This window comes from Kogia breviceps, chromosome 17, assembly GCF_026419965.1.
Source record: "Kogia breviceps isolate mKogBre1 chromosome 17, mKogBre1 haplotype 1, whole genome shotgun sequence".
NCBI lineage: Eukaryota > Metazoa > Chordata > Mammalia > Artiodactyla > Physeteridae > Kogia > Kogia breviceps.
Genome location: NC_081326.1, coordinates 22,818,501 through 22,835,972, shown reverse-complemented (window position 1 = coordinate 22,835,972; position 17,472 = coordinate 22,818,501). Strand labels below are relative to the sequence as shown.

The following is a 17,472-nucleotide window of genomic DNA, read 5'->3' as shown; positions in this document are numbered from 1 at the left end:
ACCATTGGTTTATAGTTTCTTGATTCGACTAATATAATAGTAGTGACTATGTCTATGTTTAGGGATGCAGAGGTGCAAAGAAACTATATCTGGCCACACTCTTAGGTGACAGCTACTCTACGTGTTATCCAAAATGATGTGAGTGAGACGTTGCTTTGGAGTCAGGTACCCTTGAGTTTGAAACTTGGCCCCGCCACTCACTGGCTGTGTCCCTTAACCTTTCCAAGCCTCCGTTTCCCCACCTGTAGAACGAGCATAACAATAGTACAGATCCCATAGAAGTCCCACAAGCATCCCTTGAGATGAGGATGTATGAAATGTGCAGCATGGGGCCTGCAAATAGTAAGACTTTTAACTAGTCATTTTTAGTAGTCATAATAAAACTATTACAAGTGACAGCGTCTAAAATCATTTGGGTCTTGAAAGAGAAGAGCAAAAGATTCTGAATTCAGTATTTTCATATTATTTCATGAGTAAGTATTTGTGTGGGAGTTTGTATCCAGGTTAATGAAAATGTCACACTGTTTATTAGGAATAAAGCTGTTATTAAAACAAAGCCTGCATTAATTAGGCTCAACTTCATCTTTCATTCTGTAATGTCATATACAGCTGCTGTTTCCCTTGTTTTGTAAAATTAACTGTAAAGAGGGAAGGCAGTCTTCTCATATTAAAGAAGACATAAAACCCTGAGTAATTACTAGAGCAGGAAGCTAAACCTTTAAAAAGCTACAATGGCAATACTATATATTTTGCATTAGTGCCTAGTAATAGATCTCTGTGAGCACAGGGAACTATGCAGGTCAGATCGAGGGCACTGAGTAATCTGGTTGCCCCCCAAAGGCAAATGAGAGCAGAGAGGGTAGGGTATCTGGAACTTGGTCTCAGGAAGTGAGGGGGAGGCCATTTGCTACAGGCAGGGTGGGAATGTGGGCAAGGTGCTCGAAGGGGCCCCATCGGTAAATGGAACCCAAAGACTGCCAACTATATATTGTAAGGCAGCAAGGCAGGACTGAACGAGAGCAGGAGGCAGCTGAATGGAAACCCAAGAAGCCAAAATGAGCCGTTTAAAGTGGAGGACAGGAAGCAGAGCCCCCAGGGAAGTCCCTAACCTCAGAAACCTGTTCAATAACACTTTTATAGAGTGCCTGTGGCTTCTGGGCATGCGGAGGTTGACTCAGTGTGGCTCAAACGGAAGCCAGTTCTTCTCCAAATTTAGTGTGCACATGGGTCACCTGTTACAATGTAGACTCTGATTCAGTAGGTCTGAGAATCTGCGTTTCACCCAAGTCCCCAGGTGTTGGTGATACTGCTGGTCCAGGGACGACACTTCGAGTAGCAAAGGGTTTAACCCACTCCCTCTCCAAGTGCCCCATTCTTTGGTCACCACCTCTTCCTATTCCACCCTCCCCTGTACCTTAACTCCAGCCATTCTTTTTTCTTTTTTTTAATTTTATGTATGTATTTATTTATTTATTTTTGGCTGCACTGGGTCTCCGTTGCTGTGCGCAGGCTTTTTCTAGCTGCGGCGAGCGGGGTCTACTCTTCGCTGTGGTGCACGGTCTCCTCACTGTGGTGGCTTCTCTTGTTGCGGAGCGGGGGATCTAGGCGCGCCGGTTTCAGTAGTTGTGTCGGGCGGGCTTCAGTAGTTGTGGCACATGGGCTCAGTAGTTGTGGCTCGCGGGCTCTAGAGCGCAGGCTCTGTAGCTGTGGCGCCCGGGCTTAGCTGCTCCGCAGCATGTGGGATCTTCTCGGACCAGGGCTCGAACCCGTGTCCCCTGCATCGGCGGGCGGATTCTTAACCACTGCGCCACCAGGTAAGTCCCAACTCCAGCCATTCTTTCACTTTACCAGCACCTTCAATCCATTGATCCTGCTAATTTCTACCATCTGTCACTCCCTCCGCTTCTGCTTTCCCAGTTACTCAGCTTAGATCCCATGATCTCTCTTTGTAACACTCCTTTGCACACACCTTCAGGTTCTTTGCTACTTTCTCTCTTTCCTTGTTATACTCACGGGCATAACTCATTGCTCTACCCCGCCCGCCCCCCCGCCATGTCTTCAGCTGTGCTGTGCTGTGGCTGAAGGAACATACACCGCTGAGCTAGTAGGTCTCACTTTCACCTCCGTGGGCCCCTCAGCCTGCTCCTTCCTTGTCCATTTACTCTTTCCCTCTCCTGAAGGACTTCTTCCTCCTCCCTGCTCTCTATCAAACTTCCACTACCTCCTTCCCCACCCTGAATCTCCACTAATAACTTTGCTTCCACGTTTCTTCTTTGGATCATGACTTAGAAAAGAACTTTCTCCTGTTTCTTCTACTGCATTTACATTGTCTGTGTGTGGGCCCACGGCCTGGGACTTCCCTGCAGCGGCCACGGGAGCACTGGACCCTCAGGACGGCTGACAGGAGCCTGTCCAGCCCCTCCCTCTTCCTCTGGCACCCCCTGGGTGGGCAGCCCCCCGTGGAGAGGCCAGGGGAGGGGCCCCGGTCAGCTGCGGCTTAAGATCAAGGTTCGAGGGAGCCCAGATGGTCACATGGGGGCCCGGGGTGACCAGCCCCTCTCTGACTTGCCTTCCCATCGGTCTCCAAGGGGTGCCAATGCCCACATTTGGTGGCTTACGGTACCCCCCAAACCTCACCTGCCCCTCCCATCTCCCCTCCAGGCCCTTCCCGTCTCCCCTCCAGGCCCTTCCCACCTCCCCTCCAGGCCCCTCCCATCTCCCCTCCAGGCCCCTCCCATCTCCCCTCCAGGCCCCTCCCACCTCCCCACCAGGCCCCTCCCATCTCCCCTCCAGGCCCCTCCCACCTCCCCACCCAGCCCCACCACCTTCAGGGCTCTGCTCAACCGTATTTTACCCCCTGAGGTCTTTCCCAACTCCCTGATTAAAGTAGTGCCTACCCAGACCCAAACTGGCTTCAGTTGTTTTCGTCAGTGATTATTATAACTGTTTTGCCGGATGGCTGGTTTGTCTCCCACCTGCACCAGAAAGCACCAGAGGACTCGGAATTGTGTGTGTCTCTGTCAGTTTTGAAACACCACCTAGAACAGTGGCCAGCACATGAAGACTCCCCTTAAATAAACTATTTGAACAGATACGGGAGTGGAAGATGTGATTCAATTAGAACAGAATCAGAAAAAGCCAATTAGTAAAAACTACATACCAACATATGTATTCATAAAGCCACGCTGGTCCACTGGAATTGAGACAGCTACCTGTTTTGGGATCCTTTTGGACCTGGCTGTGCTGAATGTAATAGAAATCATTGAGCCTGTCAGGCCCTTGGATCAGGAGGGAAAATGACTAACACCAAATCCTGTGCAGGAATTCCTGTCCCTTTCTTCTCTCTTTAATTGCTCTCAGGGAGGTCAGTAGTTACGTCAGGATTTAACCCATCCACCTGCTCTGGGCTTCTCCGGTGCTTGTTATCTTCATGTGGGGCATGGACAAAGATCTGTAACCTGTTAGCACTTAACAACAATTCCTCAGGCCAAACGCCTGCTTCCCTGGGTGTTTAGGAAAGGTGCTCTTTTGACCACGCCTGCGACTCCATTTGGGTCTACACTTATGGGCAACCACATGGCTTTCGGTTGGTAGAAGAAATAGCCTATGAACTCACACATGGAGGTACCAGCTTAAGAATGAATGCTGTTGCTCCTTCCCGAGGTTGGAAAGTTAGGCGGTCGGTCCACTGAAAGTGAAAGGAAAGCATCTCAATGTCTATGTAAAGTTCTAGAAATATTTTCATTTTATTCTGAAAAGTTCTGCTTTTAACAACATCGTCAGCATAAATCATTGCCTCACAGGGTTTTAAGCAAGCTCTGATTGAGGAAGAGAGAGCACAGGGTGTTCTGTGAGTACTAAATAAGATGACTAGGGCTTCCCTGGTGGCGCCGTGGTTAAGAATCCGCCTGCCAATGCAGGGGACAGGGGTTCGATCCGTGGTCCGGGAAGATCCCACATGCCGCGGAGCAACTAAGCCCGTGCGCCTCAACTACTGAGCCTGCGCTCTAGAGCCCATGAGCCACAACTACTTGAAGCCCGGGCACCTAGAGCCCGTGCTCCGCAACAAGAGGCCACTGAAATGAGAAGCCTGCGCACCGCAACAAAGAGTAGCCCCCGCTCATCGCAACTACAGAAAGCCCACGCGCAGCAAGAGAGACCCAATGCAGCCAAAAATAAATAAAATTAAAAAAAAAAAATGATGACTAACCCCACACAAAGCCAAGAATACAGCAGGTGCTTAATACCTGTGCTTTCCTCCCTCTCTTCTCCCCTATCTGTGCTGTTTCTGATGGTCCCCATCCAAACTGTTGTTTCTGTATCATGTGGAAGTTAGGATATCAATATTATTATGTTTGAATAAGTCATCATTTATTTAAGACCAGTGATTCTCAACTGGGGAATGATTTGGCCCTTCATGGGACATTTGGCAAAGTCTGTGATTTTTGATAATCACAGTCACAGAGTGGGCGAATGCTAACTCCTCAAAACAAAGAACTATACAGCCCCAGAGGTCAGCGATCTGTACTTTACACTGGTGTTTACAGTTTGTTTCTTCCCTGGACTCTAAATAAAAGAAGATTGAGAAGGATGTGACAGGCTGAGGACCCAGGTCGGGAGAAGTTTGTGGACCCACCTACGGTAGAAGCACACTATGGATGGTTTCCAACTTACAAACAAGTGCTTTATTAGATACTCATTTCTATGTTACTTGTTTAGCCTCTTAAAAAACAAAACAAACTATGTGGCAGGGGCATGGCGAAGTCCAACTCCGGATGGGAGGGGAGGACGATGAGACATGACTCTGGCAGGCTGGCAGACACCAGGGTGAGAGCTCGTCAAACCACGCCAAGTGGCTTGACTTTTATCCCAAGAGCTGTGGAGAGCTGTACGTACGGGCCCTCATGCGCTTTTCTGTACACTAGTCACAGCCTGTACATACTTTTATTATTACTTGTGTCTCTCTGTATCGTATGTACTGGTAACTTGGTTTCCTGAACTGGGCCTCTTCGTCTTGCTTTTGTATAGCACAGAGGTTTATCAGCAAGTATTGATCTCAAAATAGTTATTTCTCCACTTTGGAACAGGTAGTTTTCCCAAACACTTTTTTCAGCCGTTTAGAGCTCGAAATGCATTGACCCGGTTTCATAAACGATGGGTTTGCAGGCTGGTGTGGAAACCTTCCAGAACTCACAGTGCTCCTGAGCTGTCATACTTAGTAGTTCAGAGCGGGCAATTCCCACAAAAGGGCAAAGAGGAGAGAATTTCCATTGCCTTTCTTCGTTGAAAGAGGACTCTTGGCAAAGGTGATCTTTACCCTTTTCCTCCTAACCTGATGTGTAGCTCTCCCTCACCTTCTACTGCACGTTTCTCTTGCAGCTCCCAGCCGGGAGGTACTAAGAAGACCACGTGGTCAGGGGCCCCATGAGGTGGGTTGGGGGCTAGGGAGCTCTTGTCTTACTGACCTCTGGAGAGTCTGACACGGCAGGTCATGGAGGGACCACTACCTTGCTTGTTGTCAACTTACTCGTCTTTCTAGGATTGCTTTGCACTTCATTTCTTTCTAAGAAATAGCTCTTTCTTTTCTCTTTCAAACTCTTACCAAAAAGAGAAAAATTTGCATTGGTTTATACCTCGGTGGATATTTTTTTCTGAGAATATTCAGTCTAGTTGTTGGGTCATTCTTTCACTCCCAATGCTTTTTACTTCCACTTAGGATACTTTAAGATGACTTCTTAGATTCTACAGTCTACAAAAACAGAATATTCGATCTGAGGTTACATTCCTCAAACTTGAATCACACATCCTCTTGGAGGAAGTGATCTTTGTAAGTGATATAGTTTTATCTTAACCATAGGAAACCATGCTAACAAAAATATAGCATGTTTCAACATGAAGACATAAAGTAATATGGCAAAATCTGTTATAACAATTATCAAACATTTCTGTGCAATTTTGTTCCAGCCATCTTTGTTCTGATAAGGCTGTCATCTTCTTAAGGCATGCAACTGTTTTTGTTTTTGTTTTGATCTGTAAGTACCTCGCATACTGGAAGAGTCCATGTTTGTGGTGTGTGCTGCTCACCCATAGTTACCGTCAGGGTCTGTGAGAAGAGGTGGAATGAAGCAATGAGTAAAAAACAAGGCATGGGGGCTTCCCTGGTGGCGCAGTGGTTGAGAGTCCGCCTGCCAATGCAGGGGACACGGGTTCGTGCCCTGGTCTGGGAAGATCCCACATGCCGCGGAGCGGCTGGGCCCGTGAGCCATGGCTGCTGAGCCGGTGTGTCCGGAGCCTGTGCTCCGCAACGGGAGAGGCCACAACAGTGAGAGGCCCGCATACCACAAAAAAAACAAAAAAACAAAAAAAACAAAAAAAACAAAAAACAAGGCATGGGCATAATTATTAATCACTGAGAGCACATGTGATTAATGCCATCATTTTTACTTTCCTACCGATAAATTTGCAATAATACATAGGTCTGTGGATATTGGGAGAACAAGTTTTAACTTTTGTTTTTCAACATTATTTTTTATCGTTAATTAAATCATTCTTTCTCAGTTTCTTTATTGCTCAGAACTTTTATAAGTAAATGAAAAGATCATCATTTTACCCTCAGTCACTGCAGTTTTAATCCAGTTCAGAGTTGTGAAATTGTTTCCTCTTGTGTTTCCTTTCCAGAAAGCACGAGGTCATTCTCTTGTTTCAGCCGGTGAGTGCAACTTCAGAGCTGGGAGAGAGTGATTTGCAAGGTATTCAATTATCCGGTTTATTCTACATTGTCCATCCATGCTTGCTTTCAGTTTAACTTTCTACAGGCATCAGGGGTATATATGGGGACTCTGAACTGTGGGACTGCAGACCCACAGCTCTGAAGCTGAAAAATCTCAAGGGTATTAGCTAATCCAGGTGTTTTTTTTTTAACATTTTTATTGGAGTATAATTGCTTTACAGTGGTGTGTTAGTTTCTGCTGTATAACAAAGTGAATCAGTTATACGTATACATATATCCCCATATCGCTTCCCTCTTGCATCTCCCTCCCTCCCACCCTCCCTATCCCACCCCTCTAGGTGGTCGCAGAGAACCGAGCTGATCTCCCTGTGCTATGCAGCTGCTTCCCACTAGCTATTTTACGTTTGGTAGTGTGTATATGTCCAAGGCACTCTCTCCCTTTGCCTACCCTTCCCCCTCCCCACATCCTCAAGTCCATTCTCTAGAAGGTCTGCATCTCCATTCCCGTCTTACCTCTAGGTTCTTCGTGACCTTTTTTTTTTCTTAGATTCCATATATATGTGTTGGCATACGGTATTTGTTTTTCTCTGACTTACTTCACTCTGTATGACAGACTCTAGGTCCATCCACCTCACTACAAATAACTCAATTTCGTTTCTTTTTATGGCTGAGTAATATTCCATAGTATATATGTGCCACATCTTCTTTATCCATTCATCTGTTGATGGACACTTAGGTTGCTTCCATGTCCTGGCTATTGTCAATAGAGCTGCAATGAACATTTTGGTACATGACTCTTTTTGAATTATGGTATTCTCAGGGTATATGCCCAGTAGTGGGATTGCTGGGTCATATGGTAGTTCTATTTGTAGTTTTTTAAGGAACCTCCATACTGTTCTCCATAGTGGCTTGTATCAATTTACATTCCCTCCACTTTTGAATTTAGCACCATGGGCCTTCTGCCATAACCACCAAGATGCCACTGGCCATGCTTCCTACAAGATGGTGTTTCCCTATGGTCAGTGACGGGCCGTGAGTCTGGCTCTACCTTGTAATGCCTATGGGAAGTTAGGTAAAATGCCTATCCTCCCTCAAGCTCTTTCCTCATCTTCGAAATGGAGACTAATTGGATAGCCTGATGGGTTTCCAATTCCAAGCAGTGCTTGCCGTCACCGCCACCACCACCAAAAAATACGAGGCTGCATTCTACCGTTATTGTTATTAGTGGTATTAGCAATCTCGTTTAGTGCTGGTAATAAAGTTATATAAAAATTCTTTAATGACTTTAGGTCATCTTTGAACAGGGCCGAAGCCAGAAAAAAAAAATCAGCCAACCTAAGCAAATGACAAATTAACACAAAGACATTCTTTATTTGACGTTAGCAGTTAATTTGCTATATGGTTATCCATTTCTCTAATAAATCCTGGACGATTTGAAGTTCTGTGCCCACCCATTTAAAAGATTTGCCAACCTCAAGCACTGTGACCTGACTGACCCCTATCCCTTATACATCATTATCCAGTTTCTCTTATGGGCTGGAAAGGAAGGAGTACATCTGGCCTGGATGTCCCTAATCTCTTCACAGAAGCAATCTTGTAAAATAGGCCACTGTCTTTCAATCAAGTCTTTCCTTTCACTTGTTGAGAAGTTCTCTCTCTTGCCAGAGAAAGTCTTTCCTCTTAGGAGAGTCAGGAGCTATTTCAAGGTCATTTGGGTTCCCCTCAGAGGTCTTTCTGAATATAACCGCAGATCCTAGAAAACAGCCTGCTTTTTGTTAGTTAACTTCAACTTAAGAGCCAGTGCATTAAGAGCTTTGATTATCCACGCTCCAAAAATGCCTTCCTCTGATCTCCCATCATTTGACAAGAATCTCAATTCTTGTCGAATCTCAGGGATTAAACATTGTTTTCTCTAATGGACTTCTATTTCCATGAGAGCTGCTCGCCTTACACATTTTATTTGTGGGCCTGAAATACAGAGCATTTTCTAGTTAAGGGGCGTTGAGATTTAACTCAAGAATCTATATATTGGCTTGGCCCAAAATTTCGTTCGGGTTTCCCATACCATCTTCCGGAAAATTATGGGAAAACCCGAACGAACTTCTGGGCCAACCCAGTATTTCAGAATAAGGCTCAGATGTTTCTGTAGTGGAATCACACAGTCTTCTCAAGTTTCTAGAAAGCATTGCATTATGTGCTGTTTTTGTATGTGGCAGATTGCTTCAATCTTACTGTGAGGATCTTTTTCTGCCTTTAAAAGGAAATTTCACCTGGGATTTGCAGTCTGCTCTCTGCCAAATCCCTGACCCCAGCATTCAATTATCTTCATTTGTATACCCCAAGCAGCTCTCAAAATTAATCTGTTTTCAGTGAAACTTTCTTCCCCACCCCTTCTACTCACAACTGATTCCTTCTCCTGGAATCAATATTTTAATTAAAGACATCCACTGTTGACATCGTAACTCAAGCCAGAAATCTCCATCCTGACATTGCTTCACCCTTTGCATTCCGTTCACACTGGATTCTGGATTTAAGATAACGTAGGAAATTCTCCAAACAGTGACTGGCGCTTGGTGAGGTCCAATATTAATTGCCAGCTGTCGCAGATGTTAATTGTAAATATCTTTCCCATCTTCCTGTCCTCTGTCTCCCAGGTCACTACCTTAGTTCTGGTCTTCATCAGCTCTGTACCAGTCTGTTGCTGGAGCTAACTAGTATAGCTCCCTTCCAACAAACTGTCTCCACTCTAGGTACCCTACTCCCCAGTTTATAATGTGATTTCTCACCCAGTGCCTTCTGTGGGCCCTTGTAACCTTGAGAATAGACCCAAACACTTTGCTGTGGACCTCCACGATCAGCCCTGTGCGCCTCTCCAGCGCACTGCCTACCTTCCCCTGCTTCGCCATTTATGCTTCATTAGGACTGAATTTCTTGGGAGGTTCTAACACGTCGTGTTTTTTCAGGCACCCATGCCTTTGCATGTGCTGTTCTGACTTCCGAGAATGCCCTTGCTCAATTTTTCTTGATATATTCCAGTACATCCTTCAAGGTCACCTCAATGTCCATCTCCTCTGAGAAACCCTCCCTGATTCCCCCATATGTACTGGGCTCCCACGGTTCTTCAGGTGTATCTCTGATCATGCTATATTTAACTTTCCACTTATACACCTGACCCTCCCACCTATGGACACTAAGCTTGAGGGTAAGATTCAGATCTTATTATTTTTCTATCTACAACATCTAATAGATGCCTTGCACATAGTAACACACAATGGATGCTCCAATTTCTTTAAGTGAGTGGATCTCTGACACTGTCATAAAGAGGAAGAGGGTATTTGTAAAAAATAATCTCAATGGTGTGCTTATTCCCTAAGTACAAGCATTTTTCTCAACAATAATGTTTTGCTTCTCTATTTTGCTTTTAGTATCCATGCATTAAGGAAGAGCTGCCAAAACCAATTTACAGCCCCTTTCCCTCTTCCACTGCTGTCAGTACTAAAATGGTGGCTACATATTTTTGGAACTTATAACTGTGTATCATTTCCACCTGGGAAGTAGATTTAGTCAATATCCTCATCAATTTGGGTGATGATAGTAGTTACTTGTATGACGTTTGAATCGAGGATTCCAAATTTAAATTACCCCAACCCATTTTCAGCCTTCTCATGTGCCCGTGTCTTGGAAGGTGATTCCGATTTCCAGAGTTGTTCTTTCCACTTATCAGAAAGACAAGCAATGAGAACAGCATCGATAACCGTCTCCTGGGACAGGAGCCCTCATCCAAAGCAACAAGGCTCCAGTTAACACAATTAGCAATGAACTGCATTTTGAAGAGCTAGGGAAACATAATGGGATTCATTTTTAATTCCAACCAATTCTGAACAAGAAAGCAAAAGCCTTGGCTCTCTGGAGTGGCTTTGTCATCAAGGGTTACCGCAGGCCTGTCAGAACTTTTAACAGCTGTCTCCACTGTGAACAGACTTAAGTTGTAAGGTGATTGCAGAACGGAGGAAATGATGACTTTGTCTCTCATATGAACTTTAGTTCGCAAAGATGAGGTTAATTTCCACATAAGCTGTTCGCTTTCTTTTTTAAGTCAATTTTAATAGCAATCTGCCTGTGCCCTGAAAAAATGTCCAAGAGCAGTAAGAAAGAGTTGATATAAATATGTGTAACGGTGTATATCTTAGCTATCTCTAGGCCAGTAGTCAATAAAATACTTTGCAATCAACCTAATTAATCCTTTATTTTTCTTTTTTGCTATCCTGCCTTGCATTTCCTGTGTGTATTTTCTGAATTATAAAGGCAATATACATATTCACTACAGTACGCTGGAAAATACAGAACTCCCAAGGAAGAAAAAAAGCTGCCCTATTGGGGCTTCCCTGGTGGCGCAGTGGTTGAGAGTCCGCCTGCCAATGCAGGGGACACAGGTTCGTGCCCCGGTCCGGGAGGATCCCACATGCCGCGGAGCGTGAGCCATGGCCGCTGAGCCTGCGCATCTGGAGCCTGTGCTCCGCAACGGGAGAGGCCACAGCAGTGAGAGGCCCGCATACCACCAAAAAAAAAAAAGCTTCCCTATTTCCAAGGAAGAAAAAAAACTTCCCTATGAGGCCATTACCCCAAAAGAACCATTGTCAGCTTCTTGGTTGATATTAGCCTTAGAGAGTTTCCTCCAAGCAAGCGTACATACTTTTCAAATTCTTAATATGAAAAATTTTGCATACACGAGAGAATGAGTACTACAGTGAGTTCTCATATACTCACTACGTAAATTCACAAATTACCAAGATTTTGCCATCATTGGTTTCTCCATCTCTTTTCTCTTTCCCTTCCTCTTTTCTTTTGGAAGTATCAGCTAACTACTTTGTAAGGGAAAGGGGAAACCTGATATGCTGAGGGCTCTGGAAGGCAAATATTTGCCTGCCAATTTCATACAACTTCACCCACCTTTTACTTAGGAAGCAAAAAGTATGGTTTTTACATGTAGTATTATATTGTACTTGGGGGAATAAGTAGCCTTAAAGCTCAGGTCTATCACATGCTAGATGGGTATTGATTTTTCCTCCTAAATCAATGTTTCCCTAGAGCATAGTTTTATTTATTCATAAAGCCAAGATGATGTCTGACAGGAGTTATGGCAGTGTAAATCTGTGATGCAGGCATAATACGAAGAGCTTTTGTAAGACTCAAAAATCAATGATGCTAGAGGGTTACTTCATAAGCTTGAGAAAGTGCATTTGCTGTGCTTCCAAATGTAAAGGGATAATTTCAGCCTGTAATTAAGTTTCACTCCTCTGTTTTCTAGGCCACCTTTCAAATGGACCTAAATGAAGTATAGTTGACCCTTGAATAACACAGGTTTGAACTGTGCAGGTTCACTTATACATGTTTTTGTTCCAATAGTAAATTCTATCTATAGTACTAAATGATCTGTGGTTGGTTGAATCCATGGAAACAGAACTGTGGGTACAGAGCAACTGGGGTTACAGAGGGCCCACTGTAAATTATACGCAGATTTTCGACTGCATGGAGGGTTGGTAACCCTGGCCCACATTGTTCAAGGGTCAATTGTGTAGCATCGGACGGGATAGAACCAAGCTTCAGCAGTGATCCCTTCTTGACACCGAATCTGTCAACTTACTCTCAAAAGCTATGCTGGCCCCGTTGATCACAGCACTGCAATTTTGCCTCATGGTGCAGAATATATACATTCTAAAAGTATTCACTTTTTGTCCATATATGTGTGTGTGTTTTCTATTTTCTTTAAAAAAATTTTAACATATGAAAATTACTATTAGAATTTTTTAACTTAAAGAAAATATGTCTCAGGTAGTTTCCCCAACCATAACTGATTTTTCTAGTGGTTAAAAATGCATCTAATGGCTAGAATGTAACCATCTGGAATTTTAAATATCAGTTTTCTATTAGCTATATGATCTTAGCAAGGTAGAATTTGGTTGAGGAGTCAGAGGATCTAGACACTAGTTTCATTATTTACTCCTGGCTTCTGTGTGGCCCAGGGTGAGTTCCTGAACTCACAAAAACTCCTGTTTTTGTTTATATCGTTTTGATTTTTTCATTTAAATAAAGGTGAGTGAGGGTATGTGAAATTGGCGGGCATTCACCTGACATCCATAGTTTTCTGTGTATCAGGACTCTTCTTTTTCCTTTTGCAAGTAACTAGTTGACATTAAAAAAAAAAAGAGGCAGGGAGGAAATGAAAGAGCAAAAAAGGGGACAGATGAAGTGAGGATTATTTCTTCATGAAGAACAAAATTTCTTCCAGTTTTTTTTTTTAATATTTATTTAGTTGCGCCGGGTCTTACTTGAGGCAGGTAGGCTCCTTAGTTGCGGCACTCGGGCTCCTCAGCCATGGCCCACGAACTCTTAGTTGTGGCATGCACGTGGGATCTAGTTCCCTGACCAGGAATCGAACCCGGGCCCCCTGCACTGGGAGCGCAGAGTCTTAACCACTGTGCCACCAGGGAAGTCCCTCTTCCAGTTTTAAAGGTCCACGATTTTCTGTGAAACGAAACGGTTTCAGACGATTAGCTCAGCTACCAGGAGTCACAATTTCCTTAGAAACTTCGGAGCCATCGAGGACACACCTTGAGTTTGGCGTCCGGGATCTCCAGCACCTGCTACAGAGAGCAGCTGGGGGCTCCGGCCAGGCCTGTGGCTCCCTGGGGACCCCACTCCCTCACCAGAGGTTTGGGAGGAGACACTACGATACTGTCCCTTTGGGTCGCGGCTGTTTCCCCTCTCGGGGCAGCAGCGATGAGAGCCTCGTCAGAGGAGGGCTCTAGGAACTAGAAGGGAAGGATAAGCACTGTTCCCGGAGGCAGCTGTTCCCTGCTGGTCGCACTTGCCTCCCTTTTCCTCACAGCTGCAGACATTGCAGCAACCTGGTGGCGTGTCGGTGTTTCAGGGGGTTCCCATTAAGCCCCAGGAACACTGCTGTTCGTTTCATGAATGGATGTCTTCCTTGGCAAAAATGAGAAGATTCTGAGTGCGGCTTATTGGAGCTGTGGGCTGAGATTTCGGCTTCAGCAGAAACCTGAGTTGCCTGGCGTGCAAGGCCACCAGAGGAGCTGTCTGAAGGGGACTTGGCTGTTTGGAATCTAACCATTATATTAAGGTTATGTGTTATGTTTCCTAAAGAGCTTTAGCTGCATCCTTCAAAGTCTTCTGAACATTCCTCCCATATGCTTGGCTTTATATTCTTTACTACTACCTTTTTGTTCTATCTTTTTAAATGATTTCATTATGCACCGCCCTAGGAAGCAGATTAGGAGAGGAGAATGTTCCTTGACCCTGCGTTTGGTTCCTTTCGAGGCCCCCCTTGGCTCACCCAATCCCCCCTGGTCATCATTGGAGTGACCTGTGTCACAACTAGACGGCCCTACATCCAAATAGTTACCGCTTGATAATGCTGAATGGTGCACTTCTGAGATCAACCATAGTTTCTCCTAATTTTGCTGTGTCACCGGATTGTGTTGGGGCCCTTCCTTCTCTGCGTGGGCCTCACTCATCTCTGCAGGCTTGGGGCAAGCTATTCTGATGGCTGCCTCTGATGGTTTCAGCTATGAAGAATCACAAAATGGTGGGGGAAAATAAATAAGGCTTTTCCTATCACATCATGTAGGGTAAGAACCAACAAGTTGAGGATTCTGTGAAAATGAGTACTGTTTCCCGTGGGACAGCCAGAAAATGTGGAAACTCAGAAGTGGCAAACCAAGGTTTCCCATTTCATGACCATGATCATCTGCCATTGCCCGGCAGATGCCCCAAAGCACAGAGGTGTGCTGTCCAATATTAGTGTCTAAAATTTATTTCTCCACGTTTGAATACATGTAGTTTACAAAATGTGTATATACAGTTACAGGTATTGTTAGGCCATACGGGTACATTTGCAGAGGACAAGGGAAATTTACTTTTTAGTTGAGTGTATTCCCGAGTGTCTGCCAAAGAAAGATCTTCTGTTTACTTTAACTGGAGACAGGTTTGCCCCCCGGGTGTAAAAGAGTGCGGTGTGGACTGCCGATAGCAACTCAGAATCGCAACAAACTGGTGAGCGTGGGATGAGGCGTGCTTCTCTAGACACCTGAGACGCTGTTAGCTGAACTGTTGTGAGCGACAGAATTGACTTACTGTTGGCTGATTTCGAATTGCTTTGTTTTATTATCCCTTTATATAATCTAATAAATATTCTGATATTTGAATATGAATATTTGCATTTGAATATTCTAATAAATATCCTGATATCTGAAAATGTGCCTCAAACACACATAGAAAAGTGGTGAAAACCCCTGAATTATGAGACTGGATCACGGCTCTCCGATTTGCCGTCTAACACCCTTTTCCCATCCAAGAGAGTTTTTTTTTTTGCTGTATGTGGGCCTCTCACTGTTGTGGCCTCTCCCGTGGCCTCTCCCGTTGCGGAGCATAGGCTCCGGACGCGCAGGCTCAGCGGCCATGGCTCACGGGCCCAGCCGCTCCGCGGCACGTGGGATCCTCCCAGACCGGGGCACGAACCCGCGCCCCCTGCATCGGCAGACGGACTCCCAACCACTGCGCCACCAGGGAAGCCCCCCAAGAGAGTTTTTATAGGTCGAAAGAATAGAGGATGGTTCCTTCTTGTCATTCCCACCTGAACTTAAGTGTTCCCTCCTCAAAAAGGGCTTCCCCAGGCAGCCATGGCTCAGGAATCCGTCATAACACTCTGTCACTCCTTTCTCCTTTACCTTTTTAATTTACTTTCCCTGTCTGATACCCTAGTGTGAATTGATCTTCCATCAGTCTTCACCGACACGGAGGTCAGCTGAGACTTCATCTGTTCCATTCACCTTGTATCCTCAGTGCCTAGAGCAGTGCCTCGCCTTGAAGAAGCACTCGAAGGTTCTTCCCACTTGCCTGCTTTCTTCCGTGGATCTTCCCCTCTTGCCATCTCTGAGGCCATTTCATCATCACTGCCTGGGATCAGGCCCTCCTGTCCCCTCCCCTTGCTGTGGGGTCCCTGGCACTTTACACTCTGCATTTCTGTCATTAATCAGCGGTTCCTTCCTGGTGGTGGCACCCGATTGGCAGGCACGACGATAACACATCGACTGTTACCGTGATAGGCATTTGAGGCAAGTGGCTCCTATCAAATTTTCCAACCACAAGATAGCTATATATAAAATAGATAAACAGCAAGGACTTACTGTATAGCGCAGGGAGCTATATTCAGTATCTCATAATAACCTATAGCAGAAAAGAATCTGAAAAAGAATATATATATATATATATATGTATAACTGAATCACTTTGCTGTACACCTGAACCTAACACAACACTGTAAATAAACTATACTCCAATTAAGTAAAAAATCTCAACGGTGGAGGGGACGGGGAGCTTCCAGGTTGAGCTGAAAAGCTCCTGGGTGCAGGATTCTCAAAGACCTCACCTAACATATCTTTTCATCTGGCTGTTAATATGTATCCTTTATCATATCTTTTAATAAATTGGTAAGTGTAAAAAACAGATTCTGAAAGAGAAACAGATACAAGTATTAAGACTTACCTATACACTGGTATTAACACTAAGGGTCAGTTGGCTAGAATGTTCTGCTTTGATGGTAGACTCAAGGAATGGCCTGTTGTGGCTTCCGTTTTTTGTTTGTTTGTTTGTTTGTTTTTTGCGGTACGCGGGCCTCTCACTGTTGTGGCCTCTCCCGTTGCGGAGCACAGGCTCCGGACGCGCAGGCTCAGCGGCCATGGCTCACGGGCCCAGCCGCTCAGCGGCACGTGGGATCTTCCAGGACCGGGGCACGAACCTGCGTCCCCTGCATCGGCAGGCGGACTCTCAACCACTGCGCCACCAGGGAAGCCCGTGGCTTCCGTTTTTTAAGGAGCTATAAAATTCCTGTAATTTACCACTGTGAATACCTCTTTCAGAAGGAAGACTTTCTTTTTTCAGAAACACTGCACCTCTCATTTCCCAACTCCAGCCCAGAGGCCTGAGAGTCTGATCTTGTGATGTCTGGGAATATGGTTACTAGATTTTCTACTAATGGCTATATTTTACATGATAATGAATCAGTCTTTTCTACAAGTCTGCTTCACTTATGCAAAACAGATATACATTGAAATGGGTATGAATCATACTATTCTTTCAGGGAGCAGAGAAGCTGCTGTAGAGCCTGAATACAATTTTATGGGCCCTCATGTCAAGTTAACCAGAGAAATGTTGGTTCTGTGGTCATCAAAGATAAGTTCATTGGACAGTTTCAGGGAAACAGAAAACAGCTTTTGAATTCCAGGCCTTTGCTACTTACTTCCTAATTTAGGAAGGTCAACTCATTTTCGACTGTCTTTTATACTTTGAAGTAATAACCTCTTGTACATTAGTGGCCCGAAAGCATTAATGACATTACTGCCCACTGATTTTCAGTAATATGGAAAAGGTATTCCAAATTGGTTCTGGCTATCAACAAGGAAAAAGGCAGAAAATTAAATTAGCAGGAGGGTATAGCAAAAGCCTTTTGTAATGCTACAGAGTCTCTCAAAATCTAATCCTTGAGAGAAATTTATTTTGTTCTGGAAAGAATAGGTTTCTCTCCCAAGAGATGCTAAAAGAACGTTCATTTATAAGAGCTGGATTATAGCCTATGAATGGAATAGTGGGAATTCTCAATTCTTCCTTTAATTTTGCCATCAACTTGCTGTGATTTACCTAAAAAAAAAAAAGTCAACCTGTAA

The 17,472-nt window shown here is 44.7% G+C and overlaps 1 protein-coding gene across 1 annotated transcript in view; it reads left to right on the top strand.

The window, feature by feature from the left end:
• Positions 1 to 17,472, top strand: part of PAG1 (phosphoprotein membrane anchor with glycosphingolipid microdomains 1) — a 136,456-nt gene that overhangs the window by 38,591 nt on the left and 80,393 nt on the right. Inside the window, exon 2 of the mRNA XM_067017343.1 lies at positions 6,679 to 6,709. The gene's annotated coding sequence lies outside the window, so the exon portion shown is untranslated. The remainder of the gene's footprint in view (positions 1 to 6,678; positions 6,710 to 17,472) is intronic.